An 18,843-nucleotide genomic window follows, 5' to 3' on the forward strand; every position below is an offset into this window, starting at 1 on the left:
AGATGTTATCTAGGAAACTCGGGGAAACGTGTGTAATAGTCCTGTGTTACCTATCTTGAAACGCACTGATCCATCCAAGCCTCCTGTTTACCGTTTTGTTATTGATTTACGGGAGGTGAACAAAATTGTGATTCCACAATTTCCTGTGGTGCCTGATATTACGGCCTTACTGACTCTGATTCCAGCTTCTGCTTCTTGATTCTCAGTGATCGATCTGAAGAATGCTTTCTTTAGCATTCCGATTGCTGAGGAAAGCAGAGATCTATTCGGTTTCTCATTAGGTGGTTGCAGCTTTAGGTTTAAACGCGCTCCTCAGGGCTACTGTGAGAGTCCATCGATATACAGCCAAGCCCTGAAGAGTCAACTCGATGCGTTTGTGTTACCGGCTGGTGCGGCCTTGATCCAATATGTTGATGACTTATTGGTGGCTGCTGACACAAAAGAGATCTGCAAAACTACTACGGTATCGCTGTTGCAGCATCTCTGCGACTTACATCATAAGGTGTCACCTTCTAAACTGCAATATTGTTGTCAAGAAGTAACCTATCTAGGTCACTTATTGTCAAAGGAGGGAAGAAGGTTGACCCTAGAGAGAATTGCAGAGATCGCTCAAATGACTGTGCCAACAACTCAGAGAGATGTGCGTGCCTTTCTAGGTATCACGTCATACTGCAGGCAATGGATTCCAAATTTTTCATTGCTAGCGAAACCATTGGTAGCCCTCACGTGCAAGGATGTTCCAACTCCTTTGCCATGGACTGAAGAGTGTCAGAAAAGTTTTTCTGAATTGCGTGATGCGTTGTATTCGGCTCCTGTGTTAGGTACTCCTGATTACAGTAAGCCGTTTACACTATACGTTCACGAGAGAGAGGGTTGTGCGTTGAGTGTTTTGACGCAGCAATTTGGCGGTAAGCAGCGTCCATGTGCATATTTTTCCTCGACTTTGGACCCAGTAGCTAGAGCGTTGCCGAGTTGTCTAAGAGCGACAGCGGCGGCTGCGGTGTCCATTCGACAATCTGCAGGATTGGTCATGGATAATATGCTTACGGTAATGGTTCCGCATGCAGTTGATACTCTCTTAAATCGTACAAAGACTCAACACTTGACGAGTGCAAGATTGTCCGGTTAAGAGTTGACGCTTTTGGCAAGTCACATACAAATAACGCGCTGTAATGTCTTAAACCCGGCGACGTTGTTGCCAACCAATATGGAATCAGATGATGTATCACCACATGATTGTTATTTGCGAACTGAGGAAGAAACGAAGGGTCGTGTTGACCTAAAAAACACTCCATTGGCAGATCCCGATGGTACCTTGTATGTTGATGGTTCGTGTTTTAAGTTGCCGAATGGTGATGTGACGACTGTGTATGCTGTGGTAACGTTGAGTACGGTTGTAGAAACTGCGAGATTGAATCAGAATTCCGCGCAGGCGGCAGAGTTGATTGCGTTGACGAGAGCGTGTGTTTTGTCGAAGGGAAAGCGAGTGAATGTGTTTACCGATAGCCAGTACGCATTTGACGTTGCACATAGCTTTGGTCGATTGTGGCGAGAAAGAGGCTTTATGACATCGCATGGCACGAAGATCCAACACGGACAGCTCGTGAACGATCTTTTGGACGCACTTACATTGCCCAAGCAGGTGGCGATTATTAAATGTAGTGCGCACCGTAAGGTGACGGATGATGTTGGTCGTGGTAACGCGTTTGCGGATGAGATTGCTAAAGAGACAGCTAGAAACCTTGCAACCCGAATGTATGTGACGAGTTCAGTAAGGTGGCCTGCAGAGACTGGTATGTGTGAGGACACTGTTGAGAGCGTGAAAGTGATTCAGAATGAGGCCACCGAAACTGAAAAGACTAAGTGGAAAGAAAGCACAGGAAAGCTAGATGCGCACGGATGTTGGATTGATTTGTCGGAAAATCAGAGATGGATGTTGCCGGATTCATATGTGCTAGCCGTTGTGACTATGGCTCACGGTTTGTCACATATTAGCGCGAAGGGTATATGCAAGTTGCTGTCCCCTGTATGGAAGAATGATGGTATCGCTAAGTGTGCTGAGAGAGTGGTTAAGAATTGTATGGTATGCATGATGTACAATCCCGGCAAAGGCACCCCTACACCACCTGGCCATTTCGCTCCTCCTACATGTCCCTTTGAGGTTATCCAACTGGACTTCATCCATATGGAGAGATGTAATAACCTGAAGTACGTTTTAGTTGTGGTTTGCGCATTCTCCAGATGGATCGAAGCCTATCCTCTCAAAGATAATACTGCCCTGTCCACAGCGAAAGTCCTACTGAAGGAATACTTTCCTCGGTATGGAATGCCACGGATTGTATGGTCAGATAACGGAAGTGAGTTTGTGGGGAGTGTGATGAAGAGTGTGTGTAAGGGCCTTGGAATTACACAAAAATTCCATAGTGCCAATCATCCCCAGTCAGCAGGTTTGGTTGAAGGGTACAATGGTACTCTAAAATTGAAACTTGCTAAGATTCAAGCTACGACTGGTCTGTCATGGCCTGATGCCTTGCCTCTGGCTCTCTTGTCAACCAGGGCGACTGTACCCTCTCGAGTAGGGCTTAGCCCATATGAGATTGTGTTCGGCCGTCCTGCGAACATTTGGGAGGTCCCGAGGCCTAGGGCCTTCGATAGTCTTGAGTACCCAATGTTAATTGATTATCTTCATGATCTGACTGCCAAACTGAGGTTAATTCATCAACAGGTCTTTGAAGCACTGCCGGCACAGACAGAGGGTCCTGGACATCGGCTCCAACCGGGTGACTGGGTCGTCACCCGTAATTTCGCCAGGAAGCGCAATTTGGATCCGAGATTTGTGGGCCCTTTCCAGGTCCTCCTCGCCACGAGAACTGCAGTTCGTTTGGAAGGCCGGAAAAATTGGGTGCATGCCACCCACACAAAGAATGTGCCTATACCTTTACCAGCAGATTCGTGGGTGAGAACAGGAATCACCGCAACAGAAACTCCGGTGAAATTTGTGCCGTTCAGTGATGCTCAGCCTGTAGGAGACACTTCAGTGCAATCAGATAAATTTGTTGAACCTTCATCATTGGAAAACTCAAGACTTGAACTATCATCTGATCGACAGGACTCTGTTCCGCAACCTGAACAATTATTCGAAGAGGAGACTCGTCCTGGGAGAAGCAGATATTTTCTTCGTTCTCAGAACAAAGACTAATAAAATACCTTTTTGCCTTTTTCCCCTTTTTTGAAATTCACGTTACCCCCTTATTGTCATTTTTGAACATTATAAACACTTGTAGCCTCTATTAATTTTTGAGTTCTTTTCCACGTGTGTTTTTCCACAGCTAGGAGATTTTGTATTACATTTGAATGCTTGATTAAAGAACCTCACATCCGGGTTGACCGTAGGGCCGTGCGGGTACTTCCTTCTGTTTAGCAGGTTCCTGACACTAGGTCGGTCCTTTTGTCGATTCCTAGGAACTCCTGGGAATTGATAATCGCTACTCAGAACGAAGTGCGTCAAGAACGTTGCGGACGGTTTTTAGAGGATGGAATTCTCAAAGTTGTCGGAAGTGGAGAAGACTCTAGCGCAAAGATCAACACTACACAGGGTTGTACGAACTAAATGCTTTCTGTTTCAGGTGTTCCTGCTGTTCTTGACTGTTTCCATGTTATTGGTGGGTGAAGTATATTTGGTAATACAATCATTATTGCCTTCTGCTTTACCTACTTCTTCTTCTGAACCAAAATCTACTCCCACTGTTTCTCCACATTCCTTTCACCCTCTACCTCAACACGAACAAGTTAGACGTGCGGAATTCATGAATAACTCCTTTGTCCAGCTTCTTCATCAACATCAGTTGGTGATGAATACTACCAACTGTTGGGTGTGTGGGTTAATGCCACATACCATGGATAGGGGAATTCCGTATTTGGTTCTTCCTTATAGTTCCCAGGGGTCAGCTCGAGCATTCCAAACTATGTTTCGTAGCGCACTAGATTCCTACCCCCATCGAGAGCCACGCACTGCAGATCATGGTCCTGGCCCGTACCACAAGCCTTTGGCAAGAGCGATTGCCGATTTAGATAGAGATATTTTTGACGCATCGCTTATTCCAGAGGAAGAGGTGCGAGCATACAGAGATCTGAGTGAGGCTGAGTATAGCATGTCAGTGGGTGATAGACCGCTTAAAAGCTCGTCTCCGATCTGGATCGTACCCCATCTCGGTAACTTCTGTTTGAAAGGTCTTGGCCGAAGCCCGCGAGCTCAGCTTGGGAGGAGTGCTTGTACTGAAACGTATGTTTTACCAACGGCCTCTTCCCCGGTTCTTTTGACTGCCAAGGGTACATACTTTGTATGTTACGACCGCGCATATACATGGTTGCCCCGTGACTTCTCGGGCACCTGTTATATTGCAAATCTGTTGCCACCGACTTTCACAGTCGGGTCCGATTATCACAAGACTAGAGTTGTGAGAGGCGTTATTAGCGAAGAAGACACTGCCGGACAAGAAGCAGGAGACTTCTTTAAGGGTTTCTTGCCGTTTTGGGGACCTATGATTAATAGTAGGAACCTGAGACAGTTGACTCGAGTGGTGGAATCGACTGCTAATATCACTGCAAGTGCCCTCGGTAATCTGACAGCAGAGCTTCAGGCGGACAGGCTTATGACGTTGCAAAACCGTATGGTTTTAGACGTTGTTCTTGCAGATAGAGGTGGTGTATGTAAGGTGATCCATTCGAGTTGCTGCATTTTCATCCCTGATAACGCTCCAACTGTCTATCAAGCCATCTCGAAGTTGCATAAGATCTCCGAGTCCATACACGTGGACGTAGGTGATTGGACGCTACTAGGATGGTTTTGGGGCCTGATGTCGACGTGGGGTTGGAAGATTCTGATGATCATTGGGGTTGTTGTAGCATTTCTGTTCACGTGTTGTCTTTGTGTACAGTGTGGTCCTGCCTTATGTGGCCTCTGTGCTACGACGTGTATAAGGCGGCCATCTGTTACCAAGGAAGCATTGATGGATAGAATGATGTTGCAGCAACATCTGGATGGTCTGATGAATATCGAGATCGATTCTGATATCGACTAGTGCTTGCCTACATGAGGGCAAAAGGAGCGTCTGAGGTTCCGTGACAGTTAAAGTGGTGTTTTCGACTCGCTCGAATATGGACGAGTTTGGTATCTATGAACCGCAAATGACGAGTTTAGTGGGTGTACGCATTTTCACTACGCTGACCTGAACCGTTCATCTTGTTCGTGGGTTTCTTCATCTGAACCCACGGGTTCCATTTTAGATACAGCAGCCATTTTGTCTCTTGCCCTCAAGTAGCCAGCGAACGGACACTGTCCGCTTCGTGACCCTGGGATTCCCAAGCACTTGCGGAAGACATGTGTTCCTTTGAGGGTGTCTTTATGACGAGGGGGATGACACTGCAGAGACAGATGGCCCCGCTCGAGGCTCATCTTGTCATGTCGGTCTATTGTTTCAGCCGTGCATTCATTAGGCATGTCTCCTTTGATCCTGCAATCGTGTTTCCGATATCACCCCCTTACACTCTTTTTAATCTGTTGACTATCTTTGTCTTCCCTTGCACCTGTTTCTGACTTCTTCCTTAACTCGTTTACAGCCGGAATGGAATGTACCAAATGGTGGGATAATGTACTTTTACAGTTGGGAACCGGCGATGCTACTGTAATTATGTTCCGGGACCCTGAATACATGAAAGCGACCCTTTTGAAGTTTACTGTGGGAACTGAGTTGTAACCTTTTGTTCGCCATGTTCTATGACAGAAATATGTATAAAAGGAACGATCCACAGTTGCAATTTGAAGCAGTCTCCTAGAACCTACATGCGTTGTACTTCTTGTGACTTCTGTGTTCCCTGCAGTAAATAAACCTTGATCTTTGACGCCGAAGGAAGTGTCCCGTGTCTCTGTCATTTGTACGCCGGAACAGGTAACCCACGAAGGTTTCAGGTGTTGTCCCCTGGCACCGCTGGGCCTTAGTAAAGTCCAGTCCTTCACACGCGAGGCTACACATGCGTCCGCTTCTAGAATGCTTAGCACGGCTGTGGAACCAGGCTCAGGGACAGTTGAAAGACCTGTTGTTGGTGACCGGTCGTGCATACTACTCTCTGCATTGGTGGAACCCACAAAACCTTTGCAGGGGACAACCGTTCCAAGAGCCTGTACCACAAATAGTGCTGACGACGGACGCATCTCTCCTGGGCTGGGGATCGCATGTCCTCCATTACACCGTGCAGGGACTATGGACGACACAGCAGAGGAAGATGCATATCAACCTGCTGGAACTGATGGCGATCTTCATGGCGACGAAGGCCTTCAAAGTACACCTGTGCAACAAAGTCGTGTTGATGCGGACGGACAACATGACTGCCATGTACTACATTCAGAAGCAGGGAGGCACACACTCTCCACAGTTGTCACATCTAGCGCAAAGCATGTGGAAGTGGGCCATTCAGAGGAACATCTTCCTCATGGCGGAACACCTCCCGGGCAGAGACAACCAGATGGCGGATCTGCTCAGCAGACACCGCCACCAGATGCAGGAGTGGGAGATTCATCCCTCGGTGCTGCACCCGTACTTCCAGCAGTGGGGTCACCGAGAGATAGACCTGTTCGCCACAAGGGAAAACGCAAAATGCCAAAGCTTCGCCGCCAGGTTTCCACAGCCGCAGTCTCAGGGCAATGCGATATGGATGAACTGGTCAGGCAGGTTTGCGTATGCTTTTCCCCCAGCCCCGCTCATACCACTAGTGGCCCGCAAACTGCGACAACACTCCATGACACTCATCCTAGTTGCTCCAACGTGGGCGAGGCAACCATGGTACACCACGTTCCTAGAACTTTCCGTGGTGCCTCATCAAAGGCTGCGATTAACACCCCGTCTCTTAACGCAGAGCCGCGGAGACATTCAGAACCCAGATCCTCAACAGTTGAACCTTGCGATCTGGCTCCTGAAGTCATAGAGTTTGGTTACCTGAACTTGCCTCCTGACTGTATGAACATTATCAGGGAGGCAAGGAGACCTACAACCAGAGCTTGCTATGCGGCAAAATGGAAACGGTTTGTCATATATTGCACCAATAATTACATAAATCCGCTGGATGCATCTACTCAAAACATCATATGTTACCTGTTACATTTGCATAGATGCAATCTAGCCTATAGCTCCATCCGTATACACTTAGCTGCGGTGGCAGCTTATCTTTAGAACAGGCAACACCTTTCACTCTTCAGGGTTCCGGCTATTAAAGCTTTTATGGAAGGACTCAAACGCGTGATTCCTCCAAGACACGCACCTTCACCTGTCTGGAACTTAAACGTGGTTCTAACCAGACTGATGGGACAACCTTTTGAACCTCTACACTCATGTGAGATACAGTTCCTAACGTGGAAAGTGGACTTTCCTAGTAGCAATTACTTCACTAAGAAGGGTTAGTGAGCTACAAGCCCTCACTATTCAGGAGCCATTCATACAAATTCATGCAAATAGAGTAGTACTGCGTGCAAACCCTAAATTTATGCCGAAAATAGTATCCCAATTTCACATCAATCAGACTATCGAACTGCCAGTGTTCTTCCCAAATCCAGGTTCAGTGGCAGAAAGAGCTCTACATACCCTAGACGTTAAGAGAGCTCTCCTGTACTATATAGACAGGACAAAACCTTTCAGGAAGACTAAACAACTGTTTGTTGCCTTCTCACCACAGCACAAAGGCAACCCCATTTCCAAATCAGGTATAGCCAGATGGATTGTTAAGTGCATACAAATTTGTTATCAAAAGGCTAAACGCACATTAACAGTTCCCCCAAGAGCGCATTCCACACGCAAGTTAGGGGCATCCATGGCTTTCCTGGGATACATTCCTCTAGAAGACATATGTAGAGCAGCCACATGGACTACCATACATACATTTACCAAACACTACTGCGTAGATGTACACTCCAAACAGCAAGCAGCTGTAGGACAGGCTGTACTCAGGACTCTTTTTCAGGCTGCTGCAGCTGGCACGGGCAACCACCGCTAGGGGGGACACTGCTATACATTCTATGCACAGATATGAATTCAGCAGCCCACATGCCTCGAACGGAATATGCTACTTACCAGTATGCATCTGTTCTTGGCATGTAGGGCTGCTGACATTCATATCGCCCTCCCTCCTCCCCGGTGCCTGTCGCAGCTGTAGCACTCAGAATTATTCTTAGCATGGACATCACTTACTGTATCATACTCCATCTCTGCCACAATGGTGAAAAACAATCTGAGGATGGATAGGATGCCCATGCGCACTGTAATCCGGGGGAGGAGCCACCTATCTTGTGATACTTCGAAGACTCTTCCAGGACAACAATGTGCAATCATCCGGACCCAACACTAGACGGCGATCTATGCACAGATATGAATGTCAGCAGCCCTACACGCCAAGAACAGATGCATACTGGTAAGTAGCATATTCCTTCCACCTACACCCTTCATTATGCCCCTATAGGACTTGAATCTAGTTCTCTCTTTCCTCGTGTTCATCTTTTGACCCTTCGCAAAGTTGCCCTTTGCCACTCCTCACTATCAAAAATGTCTTCCTTGTGGCAAGAACCTCTGCCAGGGAGGTTAGCGAACTACAAGTGCTTTCCGTTAGCCTTCTCTACACGTCATTTTTATCTGACATGCTGGTCCTTCGAACCAAAGCATCCTTTTTGCCAAAGGTAGTCACACCTTTCCACGTCAGGCAGAACATCACCCTGTTGCCTTACCCCCCTCCCCCCAATCCTAATAAGGAAAAGGAGAGACTCCACCGTCTGGACCCAAAAACAGCATTATTGTTCTACATTGATCGTACCAAAGAGTTCCGGGTGGACAATCAACTTTGTTGGATTTGTGGGGGCAAAGAAAGGTAAGGCAATTCAAAAGAGAATGATCTCTCGATGTACCATCCTCTGCATTAAGATCTGATGCACATTGGCCAAGAAATAGGCTCCTGAGTGCTTAAGTGCTCAGTTCAGCAGCGCAAAAGCTGCGACCAGAGTGTTGGCTAGAGGGGTCCCAACATCTGTCCGGCTGCTATGTGGGCATCACTGCACACATTCGCCATACACCATTGTTTCCACAGCAAGGTCCAGAGAGATGGGCGTTTTTCCTGTTCAGTCCTCCTAGACTTCCTAATTTAAAACAGTCCGCAACCCTACCTCAGGGGAGAGATTGCTTTCTATTCTAAGGTAAGGAATGTCAGGCTAAAGGTCTCTATCAAATGAACAAGTTACGTACCTTTGGTAACACCTTATCTGGTAGAGACTCTTGTCTATCCGTAGATTCCTTACCGACCCTTTCATCCTCCCTTTTCTGTGCACTGTCTTACCACAAGAAAGATATCCTTCAGGACCCCACTTTGGCACACTAGTCATTCCTCCTCAGCTTGGCTCCATGCTTCTGGTACGGAGAAACAGTCAAGAACTGAGGTCAGCGTACTGGGGTTGCACCTATATAGATAACGCATAAATCACTTTGGGCATGGATGAAGCCATCAAAGCCATGCAGACTGATGTCACTTACCAATGCGCAAGAGGATCGCTCATACATTTCTGGATCCAGTCTGATGCCTGGGGAATACTAAGGTAAAGAGTCTGAGCTTAGGTAGAGTCTTTACCAGACAAGGCATTACTGAAGGTAAGTAATTGGTCACCTGCTCCATTTACTTCATCTCTGCATGGGCGCTTTTTTCCCAAGTGTCAAAAATGCACCCCTGATGCAACTTTGAAGGGAGAGGAGAAATCGAGAAAATGACTTGATTGACATATTGAAATTCCTTGGTTGATTTAGGAGATCACAAGGAAGTCTTTTTCAGCGGAAAGGTGGTGGTAGAAATTGAGGTTTGGCTTGTGGTCTAAAGGGTGTAGGCTGCTGTTCGCTGGTTGTGTTATGATTATGTGAAACTACTTTTCAGTAGCTTAAATGCCAGATCAAATCAGGAAAGAAATCACTGTCACAGAGATTATTTGGAGAGGGATAAGGGCGGACACTCACCTTAATTTGTGGCACAGTACACCAAACTTTGGCAAAGCCAATACATATTGGTTAATGTCGCAACACATGTAGTGCATGCAAATTAAAGCAAAACAAAAGTAAAGAAATGGAAGGCTGTCTATATTGAAAACTTCCTTGCCTTCAGTACATTTCTGTTTTTGTTTTCATGTCAAACGTAACATCGCAATGTAGTCTTCATTGTAGTCCTTATTTAGTTTTATGACATAGAAGGAAAGGGGGATTATAATGCAGTCTCCTGTTCCAACCAACCTTTATTTGATATAGAAACCAAAAAGGGACTGAAGGCAAGGGAGCATTAAGTATATAGACTGCCTTTTGTTTATAAAAAAAAATACATTTTAAATAACCCTCTCCAACAGTAGGAATGAAAAGCTCCCTGAATAAAGTCGAGCAGGAAGAATGTGGATAGAGGGAGGGGTAGAAACGAAGAATGATAGGCTGACTCTCTTCACCATCAATGATAGAGCACTGCACTGGAGGTGGAAAAATACACGCTAACATCCAATAACAGGTGAGATAGAGAAATACTCCTCTGGACTGTGCCAAGATGTGATTGACCAAGTCTCAAGCCGGTGACTGATAGAGGCTGCTGAAAAAAGCCGCTTTTTGTAGGAGGAGGACCCACAGCATCTTCTATGAATGCTGTAAGCAAAAAGCTATACTGTCAACCCAGCCCCAATAATGGTGTTGTTTTATAAGTTGTCAACTAATATGTGTTTTGCATCTTCTTTTAGGGGTTGTTGAATCAATGTTTCCAGTTCAGCTAGGTACACCGAAGGTGACATGCGCATGGCATGACATCCTTAAGCAAGCAATATATAATTTTGGTTGCTTTGGCATGGTCATGCCTAACCAATGCTTGAAATGGAAACATAGACGTGCAGGTACTTTGTACCAGAGTACCAGATTGTTTCTGGGAGGTGCTGGTTCTCTCCATTTAAAAGTATTACCTCACTTTTGATACTCTCCATTTAAAAGTATTACACCACTCTTGAGAAGTGCAGGTACTCGATTGTTTCTGAGAAGTGCCGATACTCTCCATTTAAAAGTATTACGTCACTTTTGCTACTCTCCATTTAAAAGTATTACGTCACTCTTAAGAAGTTCTAGTACTCTGTACCAGAGTACCTGATTGTTACTGAGAAGTGCTGATACTCTCCAATTAAAAGCATTACTTCACTCTTGAGAAGTGCAGGTACTCTGTACCAGAGTATCTGATTGATTCTGAGAAGTAAACACAATGAGATTATGGACGGAGCGCTGAAACTTTTCAGACACTCACCCCCAGTCACAAATCTGGGTTGAATCCATCATCATTCTTTAGCTCTCTTCGCCACCGCAGTTTAGACCCGGCTATATGCAAATCAGTCTTGACCCTGTGCCTCATGGGAACAGCCCAGCCCCAACTGCCAAGCCAGGTCTTCCCTGAACTGGAAACAAGCATCCTGGAACCGGGTTCTGGGTAACACCCTTCCTCAGCCAGGCTAGCTTGAATCCAGTGGCAAAGTGTTAGCTTGATTCTGAGAAGTGCCGGTACTCTCCAATTAAAAGTATTTCGTTTTTCTTGAGAAGTGCGGGTACTCTCCCTCTCAAAATAGAAAAGTGCGAGTATTCCGTACTGGAGAGCAGGGCCAGACTGGCCACAGCAGGCACCGGGCGTTTCCCCGGTAGGCCGCTAGGGCGGGGGCCGGTTTTTCGGCCCCTGGGTGACCGTTTTTGTTACAGGGGCTCGGCAATATCGGCCCCCAGTAACAATATCGGCAGAAACCGGCAGTCGCAAACTGCTCAGCTCCACTCCCACTCACCCAGGGGTGCCAGCTGAGCAGTTTGCCAGGGCCGGTTTCTGTTCCCAGTCCGGCCCTGCTGGAGAGTACCGGCCCATTTAAAGCATTGTGCCTAACACCTCGCTGGAGTATCTGTGGCCATGTCCGCTTTAAGATTCGTGACTACATAGACGAGATTCCAAAGCTTAATCGTTGCACGAGACAAAAGGTTATTCCCAGCAGCAAGTAGTACTTCCGGATGTCGACATGATGAGAACAGTGTGTGGTATTTCATGAAAGATTCTTACAGAAGGCTGGAAAAGCTGCCATTTTATGATACCCGAAAGTATAACTGAACGCCTTTCTAGGGTAGATTTCTTTAGGAGAATAAGAGGACGGGGGGCACCCTTTGGTAAACCCATAGTTAGGTAGGTGCAGACATTTTGAAGAGTCTGCAAGCGTGCATACCTTATTTCTCAGGGGATGTGGGCTTCCTCATATTAGTCATGCTCTCTGAAAGAAGGTTAAAGTTCTTCGAATATAAGCACTAGGCCAGGTTACAGTGTTTGATTTCCCCCCTCCCCCCACTGACCCGATGCTGAACTTTCTGACGGAAATGTTGACTTCCAGAGGCAAATTAGTTCTTCCATCTCTAAATGATGCATCTGCATTCCTCGGCGGGCCGTCAGCTGTATGGTGCATGCATTATATACGCTACATTTTAAAGACAAATCGAAAGCGAATCAACAGTAGTTTGATGTTACTATTTCCTTCGAACAAACTGCATCCTCTGTGCACTGCTCTTGAAACACACCAGGAAAGGTCAAGCCATTCCATTAAAAATTACAATAAACTTGGCATGTTTTCAGTTAATCTGTTGACAAAACGCATATGTTTCACCCATTACCCCAAATATGTTAACTTCCAGTAAGCATTTGTTTTTTTCCCTTGCTACATTTCTACCATTCTGCGATTTTTTTAGACAATTTGTTTTTCCAGCTATGTTTTGACCGAGATTAGCATACTACAAGGGGACATTTTTTACCAACACTAGTTTGCAGGTTGTATTTTGTGAATTGGTCACCAGTCTTTGTCACATTACACTGGCCTTTTTTGTGTTTCTTTTTATCAGTTATAGGGCCTACTAAATGTTAATATTCGCTCTTTTTCTGCTATAAAAAAATGTAATTTTCCTTATTCTTGTCTGAATGGTGATTAGTTACTTCGAAGAGTTTGCCTAGGCATTTGTTGATAATTTAATGTAAAAAATGATTTGTTTGTACTCCACAACTGTCAGAGATTTTCGAGTAATCCAACAGATATGGGCCTATTTCGATGTTTAACACCAGTGAAAAAAGAGAAGCACCACAATTGAACATGAATTCAAATTGGTATCATTGCGTTATAAACGTGCATAAAACAATATCTCAGTGTTGCCACGCTCCTTTATAAAGAACCATGTATAGGTGGTTTCATTTTTAAATATCGTTCGGCGCCTTGTTGCCTTAGGGTAATTGTTGCGCTTTATACATTGCAAGTCAATCAAATTGCAAATCAATCAGAGAGTTGTGACTGAGTCAATGCCCCAAAACCTTTAAATTTACAATTTCATGAGAAACAACTAATTGCAGTACTGACGCACGGCCTAGGCCCCTTGCACGCCAGTGACAACAGGCATTTTAAAGAAAGGTGCCCAGGTGCCCCCTCGAAAAACGAAGAACCCTGAAGGAATTCCATGACTCCTGTTAATGTAAGTATGAAGGAGTGCTGCGAACACAGAGGGTGTGTTTGTCTGACTTTTACAACCCCCTGGAAAAGGCAAATTAATGCAGTTTAGGATTCAGTCCTGCCTTGTGTGATTTGCGCACTGCCCAATCTAGAAAGAGGACGAAATCGAACTCTGTGCCCAGGTTTCAAGTTCCAGTGCGTGGCATTCTGTGCATTATGTTATGTGAGTATTCAATAATTAGCAGCATTGAGGTGCCGGGTTTTTAGGAACCCGGTGGTGCCAGGGGATAACACCCGAAGACCTCTAAGTTCTCCCTGTTCCGGACCACAGAAACCAAGAGTCTTCTAGGTGAAGTCAGAGATCGAGTTTTATTGGCTGCAACCAAGTAACATGCGTCCTAGAATTACAACAGCACGGGTCGTAAGTTCTCAGGAGACTGTTCGTTTTTACAGAACCAGCCTTCTCTCTTTATACAGAAATAACAGCTGCAGGCAAGAATTCTTGAGTTTATGATACGGTTATACACATAGTTCTATAACAAGGCAAAGAGCGAAGTCATACTGGCCAACCCATATTTTAGATGTCCAGTTTGTGATAGATGGCCCAGCCCGACCCAGAACTCCCATCAGATATCGATGAAGGACCAATAAAATCGGGCACCTCCTCATCGTAAAACTGGCCATAAACAAGAAACAGGGACAGGTGTATGTGTGTGGATAACATGGTTTGTACATAGTGAATGGTTTATGGCATGTTGCACCTTGATGCTATCTTACTTGGCCACTGGGCGAGGGGACTGCCCAAACAGGTTTGGCTGGAGGCAGTGGAGTCAGTTTGGCCAGGTCATGGGAAAGTCAGCTAAGGTGGACGTGTCCTTTCAGATCAAGCTCGACCTCAATCAATTGACTATATGAGGGCAAGCCATAAGATGGATGCCGTTCACAAAATGGGGTCCGAGGGTTCAGAACGAAAACCATGATTTAAGGGTGTTAGCATTGTTCAATCATGACGCAAATGCATAGGGATAATACCCTAGTCGTTACCGGTCTGCTGATACCAAATTCGTCATGGTACGATGATATTTTGGGACACGAGTGTCGGGCCTCGGTACCATATTACAGCAGGGTCCAGAATTTCAGAACCACATACCCTCCTTTTGCCCTCATATTAGGCAATAACTCATGCTAATCTGAGTCCAAATCTGTATTAATGAATTCATGGAGATGCTGATGTAGCATCATTCTGTTGCTCAATTCGTCCCTTGACACAGGCTTCCTTACACATGAAGTAGCACAGAGGCCACATATTGCAGGAGCACACTGCACAAACAGGCAGAACAGGAACAGAATGGCTAAGATCATCCCAACGAATGTCAGTGTTTTCCATCCCCAGGCAGATAACAGTTCCCAGAACCACCCTAGCAAGGACCAATCCCCTTTCTCCACGTGAAGGGAATCAGATATTTTGTGTAATTTGGAGATGGCCTGGTACACTGTCGGGGCATTATCAGGGATGAAAATGCAGCAACTGGATTGGATCACTCTGCATACACCACCACGGTCTGCAAGTATGATGTCTAGGGTAACCCTGTTCTGAAGGGTCATGAGTCGGTCCGACTGGAGCTCAGCTGTCAAGTTATTAAGGGCACCGGCCGTTTCGGTCACGGCGGATTCAACTACCCTCGCTAACTGGCGAATGTTCCTGCTGTTCACCATAGGCCCCCAAAATGGCAGAAAACCCTTTGCGAAGTCTCCAAACTCTTGACCCGCAGTGTCGTCTTGACTCACGACACCCCTAACTGTCCTTGTCCGATGGTAATCTGCCCTGGCCGTGTAGGTGGGTGGCAGCAGAAACGAGATAAAACATGTGCCCGAGAAGTCAGGGGGCAACCAGGTGTATGCTCTGTCATGGCAGACGAAGTATGTACCCTTAGCCGCTAAGAATGGAGGGGAAGTTCGGGATGTAAACACGTATGTTTCCGTGCATACGCTCTTCCCCAACTGTGCTTTGGGATCCCTGCCAATACCTTGCAGACATAGGTGACCTCGGTGGGGTACTATCCAAACCGGGGAGGATTTCTTTGTTTTCTGGCTCTCACTCAAGAAAATCCCATACTTAGTGATGTTCCATCTGCTGTACGGGGTAAACTCATCCTTGGGAATCGTCCGATACGTGTCGATATCCCTGCTCATATTTCTTATTCCTGCCACTAGTGCCTTGTTTTTTTTTTTTTAAGACCAACGGTCCCAAACTTTATTCAGTTTCACAAATAAGCCAGTAGGTAAACATACAGTGTCAGAACCACGGAGTATTGTTACAGACATTAATCCAGCAGATAGTACATGTCGACAATTCAGGTGGGCATGAGTGAAAACAAACAGGTGCTGGTGGAAGTGCATCAGTTAATAAATGACGGTGTCAGGAAATGCCACATGGTGCAGTGTCTACAGTTCATAGCACTGCAACAAAGAACCTGCGTGTCCAGAACAGAAAGCCCACAGTCATCGTTTGAAATGAAGTTCCCTGGTCATCGTAGCAGGGGGTTAAGGCAGCATCATACCCTCTGGCGTCTAGTGGGTCGCTGGGTGCCCGCTTCCTGGTTCTGAGCACATCAAAGCAGCTGTACATAAGACGTAGACAAGGAAGGGTACTCGGGCGTTATCCAGAGTATAGTATGAACGGCCTCTGTGTCAACCAAAATAATTAACTGGGTAGCCGAAAACATGGGGTGGGGGAGGAACATTGCAATAACTGTTGGACTAGTGTTCGTGTGTGTGGTAGTGCATCTAGTTTTCCAGCTGTGTGTGGTGCATCCTATGTGGGCTGTGCGGGGGCAGAGACAAAGAATGAGGCGGCGTCGCCGTGACTGTAGGGCAATAGGGGGGGGAACTGAGCGGCGGGAGGGGGGCGGGAGTGGCATGGGACATCTCCATCGCGCAAGACCCCTGTCGCCGGGAGGGGGGGCTGCCACTAGTGCCTTGTTGCTGGAATTGCTCCCTATGGGACGCGGGGGATATGGTTCTATGGCAAACAGGAACATTGTCTGGAAAGCCCACAGAGAACCATAGTAACTGAAAGGCAGGACAAAGTAAGGGATGCCCTTATCTGTTGCGTGCGGCATGAGTCCACATATCCAACAGTTCGATGTGTTCATTATAGATTGGTGCTGGTGTAGGAGTTGGATGAATGAGTTATTTACAAATTCTAGTCTTCTGGCAGACTCGTGTTCTGGTAGGGGGTGAAAGGAGTGCGGGGAAACAGTAGGAGGAGGTGTGGGCTGAGTGTTATGTACAAAGGTAACTCGAAACGTGAACAGTATAGCCAATCAAGAACATCATTATGCTACACAACATTATAATACATGTCATCAAGAATCTTTTTCTGGTTATCACAGTGCATATTTTCCTCTTAAAGTTCGTTGGTCTAGCAGGTCTCTCTACCCTAGGAAACTCCATCCTCTAGTTGCTGCCCGCGGTGGGAGATTGATTCTGCCAAGGAGTGCTTTCCGTTTGGTCCGGGGTAATTCCCTCAGACCAACCAGAACCGTTGACCTAAACGTCCCCAGCTGCACTCCCCAGACTGTCAACCGCGACCCTAGCAGCAGAACCGGATGGCGGTTCGAAAATCAAAAATGAGCAAGTTCCCTGGGCGAGAGAGCTGTAAAATCAAAAATAGTTCATGGGGAAAAGGGGGAAAATCGCATTAATTTGCTTTTATTAGTTCCTTTGTCTTGACCTCCGATTATATCGTTGTTTCCCAGGTACGGTGTGGTCTTCGAACAATGTTTCAGGTTCTGTAGTGTCCAACTGCATTGACGGTGGCACAAATCCTTGCAAAATACGATCACTCTCCTTATCGGTACCAGTTCCTTTTAATCGTGCGTCGCTGAAGGGGACAAGGCGTGGTACAGATTCGGTCTCAGAGTCAGCGATTCCCTCCTGGACCCACCGGTCATATGGAAGGGGCAGAGGGACCCGTTTGCAATGGGTCCCGTGGATCCAGGTCTTTTTTCCTTCCACCCGAACAACTGATCTTGTGGAAAGAAGGACGAGGTACGGGCCGGTCCACCTGGGCTGTCCGTTGTTCGTGCGCTGAAAATTCCGCACCAGCACCCAGGTGCCGGGTTCGATGGAGTGACCTCGATCATCAGAGGCTGGCGGAGAGGAACTGTGAACCTGTTGGTGTAAAACACGCAATTTAGTTGTCAATTCGTACAAATAGTCAAGCAGTACAGGGTGCTCTATTTCACTTAGTTTCTTTGGCCTTGGCACTCCCCATATGTTTGCTGGTCGCCCAAACACGATTTCGTGGGGGCTAAGTCCCAGTCGAGAATGGACAGTCGTCCTGCTAGATAGGAGTGCTAAAGGCAAGGCGTCAGGCCATTTAAGACCTGTACTGGCTTGGATTTTGGCCAACTTCAGTTTTAACGTGCCGTTGTAGCACTCAACTAAACCAGCTGATTGGGGGTGGTTTGCAGCGTGAAATTTCTGGTGTATGCCTAGACATTCACACACTCTCTTCATCACTCGTCCCACGAATTCACTTCCATTATCACTCCAGACCATTCTAGGCATGCCAAATCTAGGGAAGAATTCTTTAACAAGGGCTTTGGCAGTTGACAAGGCAGTGTTGTCCTTAAGGGGATACGCTTCCACCCACCTGGAGAAGGCGCAAACAACAACAAGCACATATTTCAGATTGTTGCACCTTTCCATGTGGATGAAATCGAGCTGTAAGACCTCGAACGGATACGTTGGAGGTGCAAAATGACCAGCTGGAGTTGGGGTACCCCTACCTGGATTGTACTTCAAACACACCATACAGTTCCTGACCAAATTCTCTGCACATTTTGAGATACCACTATTCTGCCATACTGGGGCCAATAGTTTGCAGATTCCCTTTGCACTAATGTGAGCCATTCCATGGGCCATTGTCACCACTGCAAGCACATATGCATCGGGTAACAGCCATTGCTGATGTTCTGACAATTCGGCCCAACAACCATTCGCGTCCAATCTACCCTTGCTTTCTCTCCATTCATTCACCTCTTTTTCAGTGGCATCAGCTTGTATGGACTTCACACTTTCAATAGTGTCCTCACACATACCCACATCAGCAATCCATCTCGCAGGACCTACAACGTACATCCGACTCATTGTGTTCCTTGCAGTCTCTTTCGCAACCTCGTCTGCAAATGCATTCCCACGACCAACATCATCTTGAATCTTTCTGTGTGCGCTACACTTCACAATCGCAACCTGTAATGGCAAGGTTAGTGACTCGAGAAGCTCGTTCA

At 46.5% G+C, this 18,843-nt stretch overlaps 1 protein-coding gene across 1 annotated transcript in view; it reads left to right on the forward strand.

Moving 5' to 3' along the window:
• ASCC3 (activating signal cointegrator 1 complex subunit 3) overlaps positions 1 to 18,843 on the forward strand; it is a 2,217,780-nt gene that overhangs the window by 2,072,404 nt on the left and 126,533 nt on the right. The gene's annotated exons all lie outside the window — the stretch shown is intronic.

Source organism: Lissotriton vulgaris, chromosome 6 (genome assembly GCF_964263255.1).
Source record: "Lissotriton vulgaris chromosome 6, aLisVul1.2, whole genome shotgun sequence".
Lineage (NCBI taxonomy): Eukaryota > Metazoa > Chordata > Amphibia > Caudata > Salamandridae > Lissotriton > Lissotriton vulgaris.